The 19,407-nt window shown below is 42.9% G+C and overlaps 3 non-coding genes across 3 annotated transcripts; 1 reads left to right on the top strand and 2 right to left on the bottom strand.

Moving 5' to 3' along the window:
- The first annotated feature begins 1,564 nt into the window (after positions 1–1,564).
- Positions 1,565–1,636, top strand: TRNAH-GUG (transfer RNA histidin (anticodon GUG)). Its single transcript has one exon. It is a non-coding gene; the product is annotated as a tRNA-His (tRNA).
- Positions 1,637–13,415: 11,779 nt separating this feature from the next.
- Positions 13,416–13,487, bottom strand: TRNAH-GUG (transfer RNA histidin (anticodon GUG)). Its single transcript has one exon. It is a non-coding gene; the product is annotated as a tRNA-His (tRNA).
- A 4,841-nt stretch (positions 13,488–18,328) lies between these two features.
- Positions 18,329–18,400, bottom strand: TRNAH-GUG (transfer RNA histidin (anticodon GUG)). Its single transcript has one exon. It is a non-coding gene; the product is annotated as a tRNA-His (tRNA).
- Positions 18,401–19,407: the final 1,007 nt, after the last annotated feature.

Genomic DNA, 19,407 nt, shown 5'->3' with positions numbered 1-19,407 from the left:
TATAACAGCCGTTAACATGTATCAACTAGCCTACGGTACCTGTGTGGGCCCTATATCTATGTATTCATTTCGTAATATAGAAATAAAATGAATAGTCTACGAAAATAATAATAATAATAACAGTAATAAACACCAATACAGTCTGGCTCCATGGATGAGTAATCAGCGTAGTGGACTTTGGCTCAGTGGGTCCGCGATCGATTCCTGGTCGGTCCGAGGACTTTAGCCGTGTCTGATTAATTGCTATGACTCAGTATGGGTGTTTGTCTTCATCTTAATACACACCTTTATTTACAACTCAACAAACTTTTAATTATTACAGAAACATGCAGTATTGAGTACAGTAACTCCCTCCAGCAGTAAATATGGGCGTAATCCAAATGAAGTAGGCCTACTGACCCACCAAATATTTGAAAAATTGCCAGGAAAATAAGGAGATTCACCAATATCATCATCATCATCATAATCGTCATCATAATTATCCTGTAATCACCGAGTAGAGTGGCTCAGACAGTAGAAAGCTGGCTTTCTGCGCCCATGCGGGACGGAGGGAGCAGTTCGATACAGATTTAGTCCAGTGATATTTGAAAGTGGTCAGATTCGCCACCCTCGTGCCTAAATCGCCGAAAGAAGCAGTTAATAGAACGTAAATCCAATTCAAAGTCTCATGTCAAGAACCGAGTAAAAGCAATTTGATTTTATACCGTTTAGGCTGGCTGAGTGTCAATTTCCACGTTCTGCTTCATTCCACCAGATAGTTGAGAAAAAAGTACTATGTTGGGTGATTAATTTTGGTACGTAAATACTGGTCCACCTCCGTAGTGTAGCGGTTAATGTGATTAGCTGCCACCCGAGGAGGCGTGGCTTCGATTTCCGGCTCTGCCACGAAATTTGAAAAGTGGTACAAGGGCTGGAACGGGGTCCGCTCAGTCTGGGGAGGTCAACTGAGTAGGGTGGGTTCGATTCCCACCTCGGCCTTCCTGGAAGCGGTTTTCCGTGGTTTCCCACTTCTCCTCCACGCAAATGCCGGGATGGTACCTAAGTTAAGGCCACGGCCGTATATTTCCCTCTTCCTTGTCTATCTCTTCCAGTCTACTCATCCCCCAACAAGGACCCTGTTCAGCATAGCAGAAATGCCGCCTGGGCGAGGTACTGGTCATTCTCTCCAGTTATATCCGCCGACCTAATGTCTCACGCTCCAGGATACTGCCCTTTAGGCGGTAGAGATGGGATCCCTCGCTGGGTCCGAAGAAAAACCCAACCCTGGAGGATAAGCAGATTAAGAAAGAAACAAAGAAAGAAAATACTGAACATGGAACCAGAATATAAATGCTGACATGGAAAGCCGCACGGACTTTCCTCTATCCTCCGAAGATCACACCACTCCGTTTTAGCTTTTCTAGTAAGTAGCCACAGGTGAAGCGGTAAGACAAATGTTACGTGGATATTGTAGGTTACGTAACTTCGAGCGCTGAGCGAGAATACAAAGTCTACTCAGCCATATCGTCTCTGTTACTCATTATCTCTACGCCAGTAATCTCATGCGCCTTCGTGGTCTCCGATAGCCGTGATCGTCTAGTGGTTAGGACATTGCGTTGTGGCCGCAATAACCCAGGTTCGAATCCTGGTCACGGCAGTGGTAAAACACTGTCACGGAGGAGACATTTTTATCCCATCTTCCATTTCTCCAAAATCAATTTTTATTTGAACAATATTCTAGTCTTATTTATTTAAAGTCTATTCAACCGCTATCGAACTTCAGACAGGCATATTATGATCTATCAATCAATCAATCGATCAATACTGATCTGCATTTAGGGCAGTCGCCCAGGTGGCAGATTCCCTATCTGTTGCTTTCCTAGCCTTTTCCTAAATGATTTCAAAGAAATTGGAAATTTATTGAACATCTCCCTTGGTAAGTTATTCCAATCCCTAACTCCTTTTCCTATAAATGAATATTTGCCCCAGTTTGTCCTCTTGAATTCCAACTTTATCTTCATACTGTGATCTTTCCTACTTTTATAAACGCCATTCAAACCTATTCGTCTACTAATGTCATTCCACGCCATCTCTCCGCTGACAGCTCGGAACATACCACTTAGTCGAGCAGCTCTTCTTCTTTCTCTCAGTTCTTCCCAACCCAAACACTGCAACATTTTTGTAACGCTACTCTTTTGTCGGAAATCACCCAGAACAAATCGAGCTGCTTTTCTTTGGATTTTTTCCAGTTCTTGAATCAGGTAATCCTGGTGAGGGTCCCATACACTGGAACCATACTCTAGTTGGGGTCTTACTAGAGACTTATATGCACTCTCCTTTACATCCTTACTACAACCCCTAAACACCCTCATAACCATGTGCAGAGATCTGTACCCTTTATTTACAATCTCATTTATGTGATTACCCCAATGAAGGTCTTTCCTTATATTAACACCTAGATACTTACAATGATCCCCAAAAGGAACTTTCACCCCATCAACGCAGTAATTAAAACTGAGAAGACTTTTCCTATTTGTGAAACTCACAACCTGACTTTTAACCCCGTTTATCATCATACCATTGCCTGCTGTCCATCTCACAACATTTTCGAGGTCACGTTGCAGTTGTTCACAATCTTGTAACTTATTTATCACTCTATAGAGAATAACATCATCCGCAAAAAGCACCTCCGCTTCCACTCCTTTACTCATATCATTTATATATATAAGAAAACATAAAGGTCCTATAATACTGCCTTGAGGAATTCCCCTCTTAATTATTACAGGGTCAGATAAAGCTTTGCCTACTCTAATTCTCTGAGATCTATTTTCTAGAAATATAGCAATCCATTCTGTCACTCTTTTGTCTAGTCCAATTGCACTCATTTTTGCCAGTAGTCTCCCATGATCCACCCTATCAAATGCTTTAGACAGGTCAATCGCGATACAGTCCATTTGACCTCCAGAATCCAAGATATCTGCTATATGTTGCTGGAATCCTACAAGTTGAGCTTCAGTGGAATAACCCTTCCTAAAACCGAATTGCCTTCTATCGAACCAGTTATTAATTTCACAAACATGTCTAATATAATCAGAAAGAATGCCTTCCCAAAGCTTACATACAATGCATGTCAAACTTACTGGCCTGTAATTTTCAGCTTTATGTCTATCACCCTTTCCTTTATACACCGGCGCTACAATAGCAACTCTCCATTCATCTGGTATAGCTCCTCCGACCAATCAATAATCAAATAAGTACTTCAGATATGGTACTATATCCCAACCCATTGTCTTTAATATATCCCCAGAAATCTGATCAATTCTAGCCGCTTTTCTAGTTTTCAACTTTTGTATCTTATTGTAAATGTCATTGTTATCATACGTAAATTTTATTACTTCTTTGGCCTTAGTCTCCTCCTCTATCTCGATATCATCCTTGTAACCAACAATTCATCCTTGTAACCAACAAGTGTTCTATTTGACAAAGGCTCATATCGCCCGAACTAAGAATAACATATTTTGATTTCTTTCCTTTTATCTTTCTTTCTTTCTTTCTTTCATTCTTTCTTTTTTTCTTTCTTGTTTAATCCGCTTACCCTCCGAGGTTAATTTTACCCTCGGACTCAGCGAGGGATCCCACCTCCACCGCCTCAACAGCGTCAGATTTTAGGGTCGGGGGATGCAAAAGGGAAGGGAGATCAGTGTCTCAGCCAGACATCCTCACCTGCTAAGCTGAGCAGGGGCCTTGTGGGAGTATCAAAAGATTGGAAGGGATAGACAACGAAGAGGGAAGGAAGCGGCCGTGGCCTTAAGTTAGGTACCATCCCGGCATTTGACTGGAGGAGAAAGGGGAAACCACGGAAAACCACTTCGAGGATGACTGGAGTGTGAATCGAACCCCCCTCCCTCAGTTGACCTCCCGAGCCTGAGTGGACCCCGTTCCTGTCGTGGTACCACTTTTTTCAAATTTCGTGGAAGAGTCGATAATCGAAACCGGGCCTCCAGGGGTGGCAGCTAACCACACAAACCACTACACCATAGTGTGTGAGCTTGCACTCGTAAAGAATATTGTCAAAGCCAAGGATGAAACAGACAGGTCAATGAAAGTAACAAGTTTGCTCTAGCTCATACCAAGGCAGTAACACAGAGAAACACGCACGTAATAAAAGAAAGCAGTAAAGACGTATATGAAATTAAAATTTTTATATCTTTCTTTCTTAATCTGTTTACCCTCCAGGGTTGGTTTTTCCCTCGAACTCAGCGAGGGATCCCAACCTCTACCGACTCCTTAAGTTAGGTACCATCTCGGCATTTGCCTGGAGGAAAAATGGGAATCCACGGAAAACCACTTCGAGGATGTCTGAGGAGGGAATCGAAACCCCCTCCAGTAAGCTGACCTCCCGAGGTTGAGTCGACCTCGTTCCAACACTCGTAGCCTACCACTTTTCAAATTTCGTGGCAGAGCCGGGAATCGAGCCCAGGCCTTCGGGGCTGGTGGCAGCTAATTACACTAAACACTGCACCACAGAGGCGGACTAAAATTAAAGAAATTAAAATATGTTATGGCGCCTCCGTGGTGTACTGGTTAGCGTAATTAGCCACCACGCCTGGAGGTCCGGGTTCGATTCCTGACTCTGCCACGAAATTCGAAAGAGAGGTACGAGGGCTGGAACGGGGTCCACTCAGCCTCGGGAGGTCAACTGAGTACAGGAGGTTTCGATTCTCACCTTAGCCATCCTCGAAGTGGTTTTCCGAAGTTTCCCACTTCTCCTCCAGGCAAATGCCGGGATGGTACATAACCTAAGTCCATGGCCGCTTCCTTTCCTCTTCCTTGTCTATCCCATCTAATCTTCCCATCCTCTCGCAAGACCCCTTTTCAGCATAGCAGGTGAGGCCACCTGGGCGAGGTACTCGTCCTCATCCCCAGCTGTATCCCATCTCACGCTCCAGGATACTGCCCTTGGGATGGTAGACGTGGGGTCCCTCACTGAGTCCGAGGGAAAAACCAACCCTGGAGTGTAAACAGATTAAGAAAGAAGAAAGAAAGGAAGAAAGAAAGAAAGAAAGAAAGAAAGAAAGAAAGAAAGAAAGAAAGAAAGACAAAAGAAGGAAAGGAAAAGGAAAGAGAAAGAAAGAAAGAAAGATATAAGGAAAGAAATCAAAATATGTTATTTTTAGTTCGGGCGATATGAGTCTTCGTCAAGTAGAACACTAGATCTTGCAGGGAGCTATAAGCTCCGTCCGGTAAAATCTGAAAGATCTCGAATACACAAGCCTCGTGTCGGTAGATTTATGGCCACGCAAGAGATCTCCTACGGGAGAAAATTCCGGCACTTGGGCTTATACTGAAACCGTAAGGTAATTAGATGCATAAATTGTTGTTATTATTATTATTATTATTATTATTATTATTATTATTATTATTATTATTATTATTATTATTATTATTATTTTTATTATTATTATTATTATTATTATACTGCTACACGGCTGAAAGCAACGGGAAACTACAGCCGTAACTAACTCCCGAGGACATGCAGCTCTCTCTCTGTATGAATGATGTACTGATGATGGCTTCCTCGCGGGTAAAATATTCCGGAGATAAACTAGTCCCCCATTCGGATCTCCGGGTGGGAACTACACGAGAGGGGGCGATCATCAGGAAGATGGATACTGACATTCTGCGAGTCGGAGCGTGGAATGTTAGAAGTATGAATCGTTGTGGTAGATTAGAGAATCTGAAAAGGGAGATAGATAAACTAAAAATAGATGTAGTTGGTATAAGTGAAGTACGTTGGCAGGAAGAACAGGATTTTTGGTCAGGCGACTACTGAATTGAAAAGATCAACTACGAATCAGTGGATAACTCAGGAGATACTAGACCTGATTGATGAACGACGAAAATACAAGAATGCTAGAAATGAAGAGGGAAGAAAAGAATACAAGCGATTAAAGAATGAAGTGGACAGAAAGTGCAAGGTAGCTGAGGAAGACTGGCTGAAGGAGAAGTGCAAGGATGTCGAAGGTTATATGGTCCTAGGAAAGGTAGATGCTGCATACAGGAAAATCAAGGAAACCTTTGGAGAAAGGAAATCTAGGTATATGAATATTAAGAGCTCAGATGGAAAGCCACTTCTAGGGAAAGAAAACAAAGCAGATAGATGACAGGAACATATTCAACAGTTGTATCAAGTTGAAAATGTAGATAATTTGGTTCTGGAACAAGAAGAGGCTGTTGATGTTGATGAAATGGGAGACCCAATTTTGAGGTCAGAGTTTGACAGAGCTGTGAGCGATCTAAATAGGAACAAGGCACCTGGAATTGATGACATTCCCTCTGAATTACTGACTGCCTTAGGAGAAACCACTTGGAAAAGTTATCCCATTTAGTGTGTAAGATGTATGAGACAGGAGAAGTCCCATCCGATTTTCGGCAGAATGTTGTTATAACTATTCCCAAGAAAGCCGGTGCTGACAGATGTGAAAACTATCGCACCATTAGTTTAGTATCTCATGCCTGCAAAATTTTAACATGTATTGTTTACAGAAGAATGGAAAAATAAGTTGAAGCTGAGTTGGGAGAAGATCAGTTTGGCTTCAGAAGAAATGTAGGAACACGTGAAGCAATCCTGGCTTTACGTCTGATATTAGAGGATCGAATCAAGAAGGACAAGCCCACGTACATGGCATTCGTAGATCTAGAAAAGGCATTCGATAATGTCGATTGGACCAAGCTATTAAAGATTCTGAAGGTGATTGGGATCAGATACCGAGAACGAAGAATTATCTACAATTTGTATAAAAATCAGTCTGCAGTGATAAGAACCGAGGGCTTTGAAAAAGAAGCAGCAATCCAGAAAGGAGTGAGGAAAGGCTGCAGTTTGTCCCCCCTGCTTTTCAACGTTTACATAGAACAGGCAGTAAAGGAAATCAAAGAGAAATTTGGAAAGGGAATCGCAATCCAAGGAGAGGAAATCAAAACCTTGAGAATTACTGATGGTATTGTTATTTTATCTGAGACTGCAGAAGTTCTCGAGAAGCTGCTAAATGGTATGGATGAAGTCTTGGGTAAGGAGTAAAAGATGAAACTAAATAAGTCCAAAACAAAAGTAATGGAGTGCAGTCGAACAAATACAGGTGATGCAGGAAATATTAAATTAGGAAATGAAGTCTTAAAGGAAGTAGATGAATATTGTTACTTGGGTAGTAAAATAACTAACGATGGCAGAAGTAAGGAGGACATAAAATGCAGATTAGCACAAGCAAGAAAGAGCTTTCTTAAGAAAAGAAATATGCTCACTTCAAACATTGATATAGGAATTAGAAAGATGTTTTTGAAGACTTTTGTGTGGAGCGTGGCATTGTATGGAAGTGAAACATGGACGATAACTAGCTCAGAAAGAAAGAGGACAGAAGCTTTTGAAATGTGGTGTTACAGAAGGATGCTGAAGGTGAGATGGATAGTTCGGATCACGAATGAAGAGATACTGAATCGTACTGGCGAGAGGAGATCGATTTGGCTAAATTTGACGAGAAGAAGAGATAGAATGATAGGACACATCTTAAGACACCCAGGACTTGTTCAGCTGGTTTTTGAAGGAAGTGTTGGTGGTAAGAATGGTAGGGGTAGACCAAGGTATGAATATGACAAGCAGAATAGAGCAGATGTAGGATGCAACAGTTACATAGAAATAAAAAGGTTAGCAGAGGATAGGGTGGCATGGAGAGCTGCATCAAACCAGTCTGTGGACTGATGACGCAAACAACATTATTATTATTATTATTATTATTATTATTATTATTATTATTATTATTATTATTATTATTATTATTGTGTGTGTGTGTGTGTGTGAATAAGCCCATTAGGACTACGCAAAGGACCTAGAGACGTGCATTTGTGCCCATATTTCTTTCATTCTCTAAAACTGTGGACTTCCTTTCTTTCTTCACACCAGGTTGTTCCAGTCTTCTTCTTTACTGTTTCCTCTTGGCCAACTTTGGCCAACTTGCCATTTGTAAATTTTGGATCTGAAGATTACTCTGTTTTGGATATCTGCTGGTGTAATTCCTGCGCGTCTCAAATCGGTTTTGTTTTCGCCAGACCATTTCAGTGTGTACGTTTTGTCTTTACACCTGTTTTTGTAAAATTCAAATAACGGCTGAGTGGCCTAGTAAGTGGTCCTGAGAGTCGGGATACCAGTTGCTATGGAATGGGAGTGGGCATCTCGGACATATTCTGAGTCATGGCCCTCCTTGTGCTCAGGCGGCTAGGACTATACAATTCACCGGTGGTCCATAACCCGTTAGAGGAGAGATCCTCACTTGGACTATGTGCAAGTAGGGTAGCATCCTGCTTCATGAATTTACCGAGCTCAGAACATTTTAAGCAAGTCTCGGACCTATGGGAGTAACGGAGTCCCACTCCCATTTGACAGGCGAGGGACTCCTTGGAAACAACTTGGCGAACGAAATGGAATTCGATGGGGAGCTATCAATATTAATGGGGCTTATGGAAGAAAGAAAGTAGAACTGGCTGAGTCAGCAAAGAGGATGCATCTGGATGTGCTAGGAGTAAGTGATATTCGGGTAAGGGGAGATAATGAGGAAGAGATGGGAGATTATAAAGTGTACTTGACGGGTGTTAGAAAGGGAAGGACAGAGTCTGGGGTAGGGCTCTTTATCAGGAATACCATTGCACGCAACATAGTTTCTATTAGGCACGTAAATGAGCGAATGATGTAGGTAGATTTATCAGTTGGAGGAATTAGGACAAGAATTGTGTCCGTGTATTCACCATGTGAGGGTGCAAATGAGGATGAAGTTGACAAGTTTTATGAAGCATTGAGTGACATCGTCGTCAGGGTCAACAGCAAGGATAGAATAGTAATAATAATTTCGTGTGGCTATTACTAGACGAGTGCAACCCTTGTAAGGCAGACCCTCCGATGAGGGTGGGCGGCATCTGCCGTGTGTAGGTAACTGCGTGTTAGTGTGGTGGAGGATAGTGTTAAGTGTGGTGTGTGAGTTGCAGGGATGTTGGGGACAGCACAAACACCCAGCCCCTGTGCCACTGGAATTAACCAATGAAGGTTTAAATCCCCGACCCGGCCGGGAATCGAACCCGGACCATCTGAACCGAAGGCCAGTCCGCTGACCATTCAGCCAAAGAGTCGGACGATGGAATAGTGCTAATGGGCGATTTCAATGCGAGATTTGGGAATAGAACTGAAGGATACGAAAGGGTGATTGATAAATGTGGGGATGATATGGAAACTAATGGGAATGGGAAGCGTTTGCTGGACTTCTGTGCTAGTATGGGTTTAGCTGTTATGAATACATTCTTCAAGCATAAGGCTATTCACCGCTACACATGGGAGGCTAGGGGTACCAGATCCATAATAGACTATATCTTAACAGATTTCGAATTCAGGAAATCTGTTAGGAATGTAAGAGTTTTCCGCGGATTTTTCGATGATACTGACCACTATCTGATCTGTAGTGAATTAAGTTTCTCTAGGCCTAGGATAGAGAAAGTGAAATCTTTCTGCAAACGAATAAGGGTAGAAAATCTCAAAAAAAAAAAAAACCAAACCCCATGGCACTACAGCCCTTGAAGGGCCTTGGCGTACCAAGCGACCGCTGATCAGCCCGAAGGCCTGCAGATTACGAGGTGTCGTGTGGTCAACACGACGAATCCTCTCGGCCGTTATTCTTGGCTTTCTAGACCGGGGCCGCTATCTCACCGTCAGATAGCTCCTCAATTCTAATCACGCAGGCTGAGTGGACCTCGAACCAGCCCTCAGGTCCAGGTAAAAATCCCTGACCTAGCCGGGAATCGAACCCGGGGCCTCCGGGTAAGAGGCAGGCACGCTACCCCTACACCACGGGGGCCGGCTAGAAAATCTCCAGGACGAGGAAATTAGACAGAAGTACATGGATATGATTAGTGAGAAGTTTCAAACAGTAGACAGTAAGCAGGTTCAGGATATAGAAAGTGAATGGGTGGCATACAGGGATGCTGTAGTGGAAACAGGAAGGGTATGCCTAGGAACAACTGTGTTTTAAGATGGGAAAAGGCGAACATCATGGTGGAATGATGAAGTGAGAGCAGCTTGTAAACGTAAAAAGAAGGCTTATCAGAAATGGCTCCAAACAAGGGCAGAGGCAGACAGGGATTTGTACGTAGATGAAAGGAACAGAGCGAAACAAATAGTTGTTGAATCCAAAAAGTCATGGGAAGATTCTGGTAACAACTTGGAAAGGCTAGGTCAAGCGGCAGGGAAACCTTTCTGGATAGTAATAAAGAATCTTAGGAAGGGAGGGAAAGAAGAAATGAACAGTGTTTTGAGTAATTCAGGTGAACTCATAATAGATCCCAGAGAATCACTGGAGAGGTGGAGGGAATATTTTGAACATCTTCTCAATGTTAAAGGAAATCATCCTGGTGGGGCTGCGAACAGTCAAGCTCATGGGGAGGAGGAAAATGATGTGGGTAAAATTATGCTTGAGGAAGTGGAAAGGATTGTAAATAAACTCCATTGTCATAAGGCAGCAGGAATAGATGAAATTAGACCTGAAATGGTGAAGTATAGTGGGAAGGCAGGGATGAAATGGCTTCATAGAGTAGTAAAATTATCATGGAGTGTTGGTAAGGTACCTTCAGATTGGACAAAAGCAGTAACTGCACCTATCTATAAGCAAGGGAACAGGAAGGATTGCAACAACCATCGAGGTATCTTATTGATTAGTATACCAGGCAAAGTATTCACTGGCATCTTGGAAGGGAGGGTGCGATCAGTCGTTGAGAGGAAGTTGGATGAAAACCAGTGTGGTTTCAGACCACAGAGAGGCTGTCAGGATCAGATTTTCAGTACGCGCCAGGTAATTGAAAAATGCTACGGGAGGAATAGGCAGTAGTGTTTAAGTTTCGTAGATCTAGAGAAAGCATATGACAGGGAAAAGATGTTCGCCATACTGGGGGACTATGGAATTAAAGGTAGATTATTAAAATCAATCAAAGGCATTTAGGTTGACAATTGGGCTTCAGTGAGAATCGATGGTAGAATGAGTTCTTGGTTCAGGGTACTTACAGGGGTTAGACAAGGCTGTAATCTTTCACCTTTGCTGTTCGTAGTTTACATGGATCATCTGCTGAAAGGTATAAAATGGCAGGGAGAGATTCAGTTAGGTGGAAATGTAGTAAGCAGTCTGGCTTATGCTGACGACTTGGTCTTAATGGCAGATTGTGCCAAAAGCCTGCAGTCTAATATTTTGGAACTTGAAAATAGGTGTAATGAGTATGGTATGAAAATTAGCCTCTCGAAGACTAAATTGATGTCAGTAGGTAAGAAATTCAACAGAATTGAATGTCAGATTGGTGATACAAAGCTAGGACAGGTAGATAATTTCAAGTATTTAGGTTGTGTGTTCTCCCAGGGTGGTACTGTAATATGGTAAGTGAGATTGAATCAAGATGTCGTAAAGCTAATGCAGTGAGCTCGCAGTTGCGGTCAACAGTATTCTGTAAGAAGGAAGTCAGCTCCCAGACGGAACTATCTTTACACCGGTCTGTTTTCGGACCAACTTTGCTCAGGACATCTTATTCATAAATTAGAAGTAACAGACATGAAAGTAGCAAGAATGATTGCTAGTAAAAACAGGTGGGAACAATGGGAGGAGGGTACTCTGAATGAGGAGATAAAGGCTAATTTAGGAATGAACTCGATGGATGAAGCTGTACACATAAACCGGCTTCGGTGGTGGGGTCATGTGAGGCGTATGGAAGAGGATAGGTTACCTAGGAGAATAATGGACTCTGCTATGGAGGGTAAGAAAAGTAGAGGTAGACCAAGACGACGATGATTAGACTCGGTTTCTAACGATTTAAAGATAAGAGGTATAGAACTAAATGAGGCCACAACACTAGTTGCAAAAATCGAGGATTGTGGCGACGTTTAGTAAATTCACAGAGGCTTGCAGACTGAACGCTGAAAGGCATAACAGTCTATAATGATAATGTATGTATGTTGTTTGTAAGTCTGCGTGGATGCATTGTTTTAATATGCCCATAGAATCTTAACCTGCGTTTTCTAACGTCACTGTGAATATTCGCGTACTGTACGACTTCCTGTCTACCTCTGACTCGTTACTGTTCGTCGGCGAGGGGTTGCGGCCAGTGTCCAGTATTCGTGAGATCGTGAGTTCGAACCCCAATGTCGGCAGTCCTGAAGATGGTTTTCCGTGGTTTACCATTTTCACACCAGGCTGTACCTTAATTAAGGCCACGGCCGCTTCCTTCCCACTCCTAGCCCCCTTCCTCCCTCATCGTCGCCATAAGACCTATCCGTGTCGGTGCGACGTAAAGCAAATAAAGCAAATAACAAGAAAACAGGAAACCACGGAAAACTATCTTCAGTGCTGCCGACAGTGGGGCTCGAACCCACTATCTCCCGATTACTGGATACTGGCCGCACTTAAGCGACTGCAGCTATCGAGCTCAGTCGTCGGTGAGTTTTGGGCCTAGAATTGTTCTTATGATTTTTCGTTCTTTTTTCTCAATATGTTCAACGTATGCTTTTCTTTTCAAAATGAGCGTTTCTGAACCATAAAGGCATTCTGGTTTAATGACTGTATTGTAATGTCTTATTTTAGTGTGCCTGAACATATATTTTTTTCTAATTTATTTCTTTACCCTTTCATTTTTCCTCATCCGTTTATCCTCCAGAGTTACCTTTCAGCGGACTTAGTAGTAGTGGTGGTAGTAGTAGTAGTAGTAGTAGTCTTGTCATAAAAGTTAATAAATGTTACTTTTTTATTATTTAAAGGACGCTTTTTATTTTATCAGAAGATCATATAAGAATATCATTTGTAAGTGAGTTAATATTGAGGCCAGAAAGGGTTCAACCTATTAAGAAATATCCGGTCTTCAAAATGGATAACTTGCTGGGATTTAAATCTATTACCACGAGTTCTTTTTCCTTTTGTTTCTTGTGGTTTAACGTCGTGCCAGCACATCGAAGGTTTTCAGTGACCGAAGAATTGGAAACGACTAAAATTTGGTAGGTATCGGCCTTGCCCTTAATTAAGGTAGGCCTACTTCCCCAGCATTTGCCTCGTGTGAAAATAGGTAACCATGGAAAGCCATCTTCTATGCTGCCGACGGTGGAATTTGCACACCACCTCCGGAATGCAAACTCATAGCTCCGTGACCCAAACAGCACTGCCAATTTTCTCGGTACTGTCAGAACTACTTTCCCTCTGTCCTATAGATAGAATAACAGTAAAGTTTTTATCATAGTATGACTGTCTGAAGTTGGTTGTATGGACTTTAAATAAATAATACTATACTATTGTTTTAATAAAGATTGATTTGGGAGAAATGGAAGGTGGGATAAGTAATGGGTAAAAAAGGTCTCATCCGTAACAGTGTTTTAACACTGCCGTGACCAGGATTCGAACCTGGGTTATTGCGGCCACAACGCAATGTCCTGACCACTAGACGATCACGGCTATCGGAGCCCACGAACGTGCATGAGATTACTGGCGTAGAGATAATCCATGACAGACACGATATGGCTGAGTGGACATATATATTCCCACTCAGTGCTCTAGGGAAGAGAATCTGTCCCTCTCAAAATAGGCAACCTCTGCGGTGTCCCATCTGGATAGGAAAGAAATCAACTCACAAGGAGCTGGGGAATAATGGTAGCCACGTTTTATCAGGAAGGTCCCGATTCCGGTTAAGGAACATGTAATAAATCACAAGGCTTACGAAAATACGCACACGCCTGAAATGTATTTATTAAGTAATGTGAGGGCAATTAAATTATTGTCAACCCTTTCACGGAATTTCTGAATGCAGCGTCCATGCGTCCTTCTTTCTGTTTTTCAGTTGGATTGTAAACAGATGTCCCTCAAAAGTCACCGTACTCAGTTAAAATTCCTCATCCAGGCTGTAAATCAATGCGGGACGCACTAAGCCGAAAGCCTCGACGCACTCCATTGAGCCAATTGGCCAGGGACTATTATTATTATCATTGTTTTATTATTATAAGTTTTATTATTATAAGTTTTCTGTCCAGGTTTGGTATCTCTCCGGACTCAGCGAGGGATGCCATCTATACCGCCTCAAAGGTAGTGAGTTGGGTCATGAGCAGTTGGTCGGTGATAAAAATGAGGAGGAGAACCAGTATATCACCCATGCGGCCTCAACTGCTATACTGAACAGGGGCCTTCTTGGGATGGGAAGATTGGAAGGGAAAGACAAGAAAGAGGGAAGGAAGCGGTCGTGCCTTAATATTAGGTACCATCCCGGCATTTGAATGGAGGAAAGTGGGGTAACAACGGAAAAACACTTCGAGGATAGCTGAGATGAAATAGCGGCCGCGATCTAGCGAGGCAAGAATAATGGCTAAGAAGGCTTTCCGCGCTGACCCCGCGTCATATCATTACCTCCAGGCCTTTAGTCTGAGCAGCGGCCGCTTTGTGGGCGATAGGCCTTTCGGGGCTGTTAGCTCTAAGGGATGTATCATTATTAATATATATGTGTGTGTTGTGAATAAGCCCATTAGGACTACGCAAAGGACTTAGAGACGTGCATTTGTGTCCATATTTCTTTCATTATCTAAAACTGAGGGCTTCCTTTCTTACTTCAGACCAGGTTGTTCCAGTCTTCTTCTTTACCGTTTGCTCTTGCCCAACTTGCCATTTGTGAATTTTGGATCTGAAGATTACTCTGTTTTCGATACCTGCTGGTGTAATTCCCGCGTGCCTGAAATCGTTTGTTTTTTTTTGTTTTTTTGTTTTTTTTTGTTTTGTTTTTTTTGCTAGGGGCTTTACGTCGCACCGACACAGATAGGTCTTATGGCGACGATGGGATAGGAAAGGCCTAGGAGTTGGAAGGAAGCGGTCGTGGCCTTAATTAAGGTACAGCCCCAGCATTTGCCTGGTGGGAAAATGGGAAACCACGGAAAACCATCTTCAGGGCTGCCGATAGTGGGATTCGAACCTACTATCTCCCGGATGCTAGCTCACAGCCGTGCGCCTCTACGCGCACGGCCAACTCGCCCGGTCAAATCGGTTTTGATTTCGCCAATCCATTTCAGTGTTTTTGTAGAATTCAAATATTTGTTTGTTAGTCTGTGTGGATGCATTGTTTTAATGTGCCCATAGAATCTTAACCTGCGTTTTCTAACGTCACTGTGGTTATTTGCGTACTGTATGACTTCCTGTCTGCTTCTGACTCGTTACTGTTCGTCGGTGAGTTTTGGGCCTAGAATTGTTCTTAAGATTTTGCGTTTCTTTTTCTCAATATATTTAATGTATGCTTTTCTGTTCAAAATTAGCGTTTCTGAACTATAAAGATACACTGGTTTAATGACTGTATTCTAATATCTTATTTTTGTGTAATTTTACATATATTCCCTTTCAAATTTATTTCTTTATCCTTTCCTTCTTTTTTCATCCGTTTATCCTACAGAGTTTATTTTCCCCGGACTGAGTAGTAGTAGTAGTAGTAGTAGTAGTAGTAGGGGAGGATCGGGTGGTATCGGACGGCGCCCGGTGTCGTACAATCACAGATGTCTTTGTTAGCAGCATGTGGCAGAACCTGTTTAGTTACTCACAGGTCCGCCTGCATGTTTGAAGGGTGGGTACATCCTATTCAGTCGAGAGGCAGGGTCGTTTGTGTATTTTTGTTCTTTGTGTGATTTTTGGCCGATACGGATTTATTTTTAACAAGAACGAGCAGCAACAAGGATACGTTGTACTGAATTTTAAGTACATTAGCAGAAACAGTATTCCTTTCTGTGTAATATCGTGGGTTTAGAATCAATTTCTTTTCGAACGTTCTCGTTCAGTTCCTCTTGTTTCTTAAGGGAGTCATTCGGGTGGTATCGGACATGAAACTGGCGTCCGGTATGGGACATCATGGGTTGCAGATCCGTCTAGGTTACTGCTAGTACTATCCTTTGTTTTAGGGAAACATGGGGAAGACACGAGGGCAATTGGAAGAAGGCAATATGATATTAGCCATGGATAGTGTCAGGGACAATAAAATGAGTATCAGAGAGGCCGGTCAACGTTTCTCTGTTCCAAAAAGCACGTTAGGTGATAGAATTAAAGCTCTTAGTGCTGTTGAGGAGATTCCAATAAAACGTGTGTACGGCGAACAGTGGTTTTTACCACAGAACGTTCTCGGATGAAGATGTACATGCATATCATGACCCTAGACAGCCAGTTCATGTCACTCAACAAAACAAAATTTTTAAAACTTGTGTATCAGTTTCCTGAGGAATTGAGTGTTGAACGTAGGTTTAATAAAATTAAAATCATGGCAGGAAAGGACTTTTGAAGAGGCACCAGAACCTCAATTTGACGATGGCAGAGTCTACCAACCTGCAGCGAGCAGTAGGCTTCAAAAAGGGGCAAGTGGACACATGTTTTGATAAATTAAATGATCTGACAAAATATTTGTTTAGACCGCCAACAATCTTCGACCCTGGTGACCGTGATATTTGCAGAATGGCTAAACGTTAATTTGTTTGTATTTTGAATGTGAAAAATCTCTTTTTACTATAATCTATCAGCTTCATGGTCCGTATTGATAATTTGAGCACACAAGTATGAAGGATGAGTTTTCTACCTAATCAATACTTTATTTTACAAAGTGTTTAGAATTATTTACACACAAAAAACAGTACCGGTTTCGACCTGTGAATAGGTTATCATAAGCTGTTGATGAACCTGCTTAATAGCGATTGTACATAATAAAACATTACTAAAAATGAATTAAACAAGAATGCCTTATTCTATTATAATACTAATGTTAGATATATACATATGATACAATTAAAGGGCTTTGACTTTGCTGGTGTCCCATTCAAATATCTATGCTGTATGCCAAAATTATGTCAAACGACATATACAGGGTCCGCCTCTGTGGTGTAGTGGTTAGCGTGATTAGCTGCTACCCCCCGGAGGTCCGGGTTCGATTCCCGGCTCTGCCACAAAATTTGAAAAGTGGTATGAGGGCTGGAACGAGGTCCACTCAGCCTCGGGAGGTCAAGTGAGTAGAGGTGGGTTCGATTCCCACCTCAGCAATCCTAGAAGTGGTTTTCCGTGGTTTCCCACTTCTCCTCCAGGCAAATGCCGGGATGGTACCCAACTTCAGGTCACGGCCGCTTCCTTCCCTCTTCCTTGCCCGTCCCATCCAATCTACCCTCCCTCCACAAGGCCCCTGCTCAGCATAGCAGGTGAGGTACTGGTACTGGTAATTCTCCCCACTTGTATCCCCCGACCCAAAGTTTGAAGCTCCAGGACACTGCCATTGAGGCGGTAGAGGTGGGATCCCTCGCTGAGTCCGAGGGAAAAACCGACCCTGTAGAGAAAACAGATAAAGAAGAAGAAGAAGACATATACAGGGTGATCCACCATTACATCCCTATTAACCGGGCGAGTTGGCCGTGCGGTTAGGAGAGCGCAGCTGTGAGCTTGCATCCAGGAGATAGTGGGTTCGAGCCCCACTGTCGGCAGCCCTGAAGATGGTTTTCCGTGGTTTTCCATTTTCACACCAGGCGAATGCTGGAGCTGTTCCTTAATTAAGGCCACGGCCGATTTCTTCCCACTCCCAGACCTTTCCCATCCCATCATAGCCATAAGACCTATCTGTGTTTGTGCGACATAAAGCAAGTTGCAAAAAAAACGGATTTATTATTTAAAGGATGCTTCTTATTTTTATCAGGATATCATATAATAATATAATTTGTAAGCGAGTTAATATTGAGGCCAGAAAGGGTTAAACATATTAACAAAGTTCCGGTCTTCAAAATGGATAACTTGCTGGGATTTAAATATATTGCCAGAATATCTTTTTTTCTTCTTTTTGTTTCTTGTAGTTTAACGTCGCGTCGCGCCAACACATCGAAGGTTTTCAGCGACCGAAGAACTGGAAACGACTAAAACTGGGTAGGTATCGGCCTTGGCCTTAATTAAGGTACTGCCCCAAAATTTTCCTGGTGTAAAAATAGGTAAACATGGAAATCCATCTTATGGTCTGCCGACGGTGTGATTTTCACACCATCTCCCGAATGCAAACTCATAGCTCCGCGACCCAACTAGCACGGCCAATTTTCTCGATACTATCAGAACTATTTTCCCTCTGTCGTATACTGAAATAGTCTAGAATAACAGTGACGTTTTTATCATAATATGCTTGTCTGAAGTTCGATGGCGGTTCAATTGACTTTAAATAACACTAGAATATTGTTTAAATAAAGTTTGATCTTGGAGAAGTGGAAGATAGGATAAGTAATGTGTAGAAAAAAGTCTCCTCCGTGACAGTGTTTTACCACTGCCGTGACCAGGATTCGAACCTGGGTTATTGCGGCCACAACGCAATGTCCTGACCACTAGACGATCACGGCTATCGGAGCCCACGAACGTGCCTGAGATTACTGGCGTAGAGATAATCCATGACAGACACGATATGGCTGAGTGAACTTATATATTTCCACTCAGCGCTGGATGGTAAGTGACCTTTAGCATCCAAGGCATGTTTTTGCCTTACCGCTTCACCTGTGGCTACTTATTGGTAATGTTGAATCAGGGATCGATCTAAGGGAGAGAATCTGTCCCTCTCAAAATAGGCAACCTCTGCGGTGTCCCATTTGGATAGGAAAGAAATCGACTCCCTCCGTGGTGTAGTGGTTAGCGTGATTAGCTGCCACCCCCGGAGGTCCGGGTTCGATTCCCGGCTCTGCCACGAAATTTGAAAAGTGGTACGAGGGCTGGAACGGGGTCCACTCAGCCTCGGGAGGTCAACTGAGTAGAAGTGGGTTCGATTCCCACCTCAGCCATCCTGGAAGTGGTTTTCCGTGGTTTCCCACTTCTCCTCCAGGCGAATGCCGGGATGGTACCTAACTTAAGGCCACGGCCGCTTCCTTCCCTCTTCCTTGCCTATCCCTTCCAATCTTCCCATCCCTCCACAAGGCCCCTGTTCAGCATAGCAGGTGAGGCCGCCTGGGCGAGGTACTGGTCATACTCCCCAGTTGTATCCCCCGACCAAGAGTCTGAAGCTTCAGGACACTGCCCTTGAGGCGGTAGAGGTGGGATCCTTCGCTAAGTCCGAGGGAAAAACCGAACCTGGAGGGTAAACAGATGATGATAATGATGATGAAGAAATCGACTCGAAAGGAGCTGGGGAATAATGGTAGCCACGTTTTATCAGGAAGGTCCCGATTCCGGTTAAGAAACATGTAATAAATCACAAGGCTTACGAAAATATGCACACGCCTGAAATTTCTGAATGCAGCGTCCATGCGTCCTTCTCTCTGTTTTTCAGTTGGGTTGTAAACACTCCATTCAGCCAATGGGCCAGGGACTATTATTATTATTATCATTGTTTCTTTATTATTATAAGTTTTCTGTCCAG

The sequence above is a fragment of the Anabrus simplex genome, chromosome 1 (genome assembly GCF_040414725.1).
Source record: "Anabrus simplex isolate iqAnaSimp1 chromosome 1, ASM4041472v1, whole genome shotgun sequence".
NCBI lineage: Eukaryota > Metazoa > Arthropoda > Insecta > Orthoptera > Tettigoniidae > Anabrus > Anabrus simplex.
Note: the sequence above shows the minus strand (reverse complement) of the source record. Positions and strands in the feature narration are given on the sequence as shown.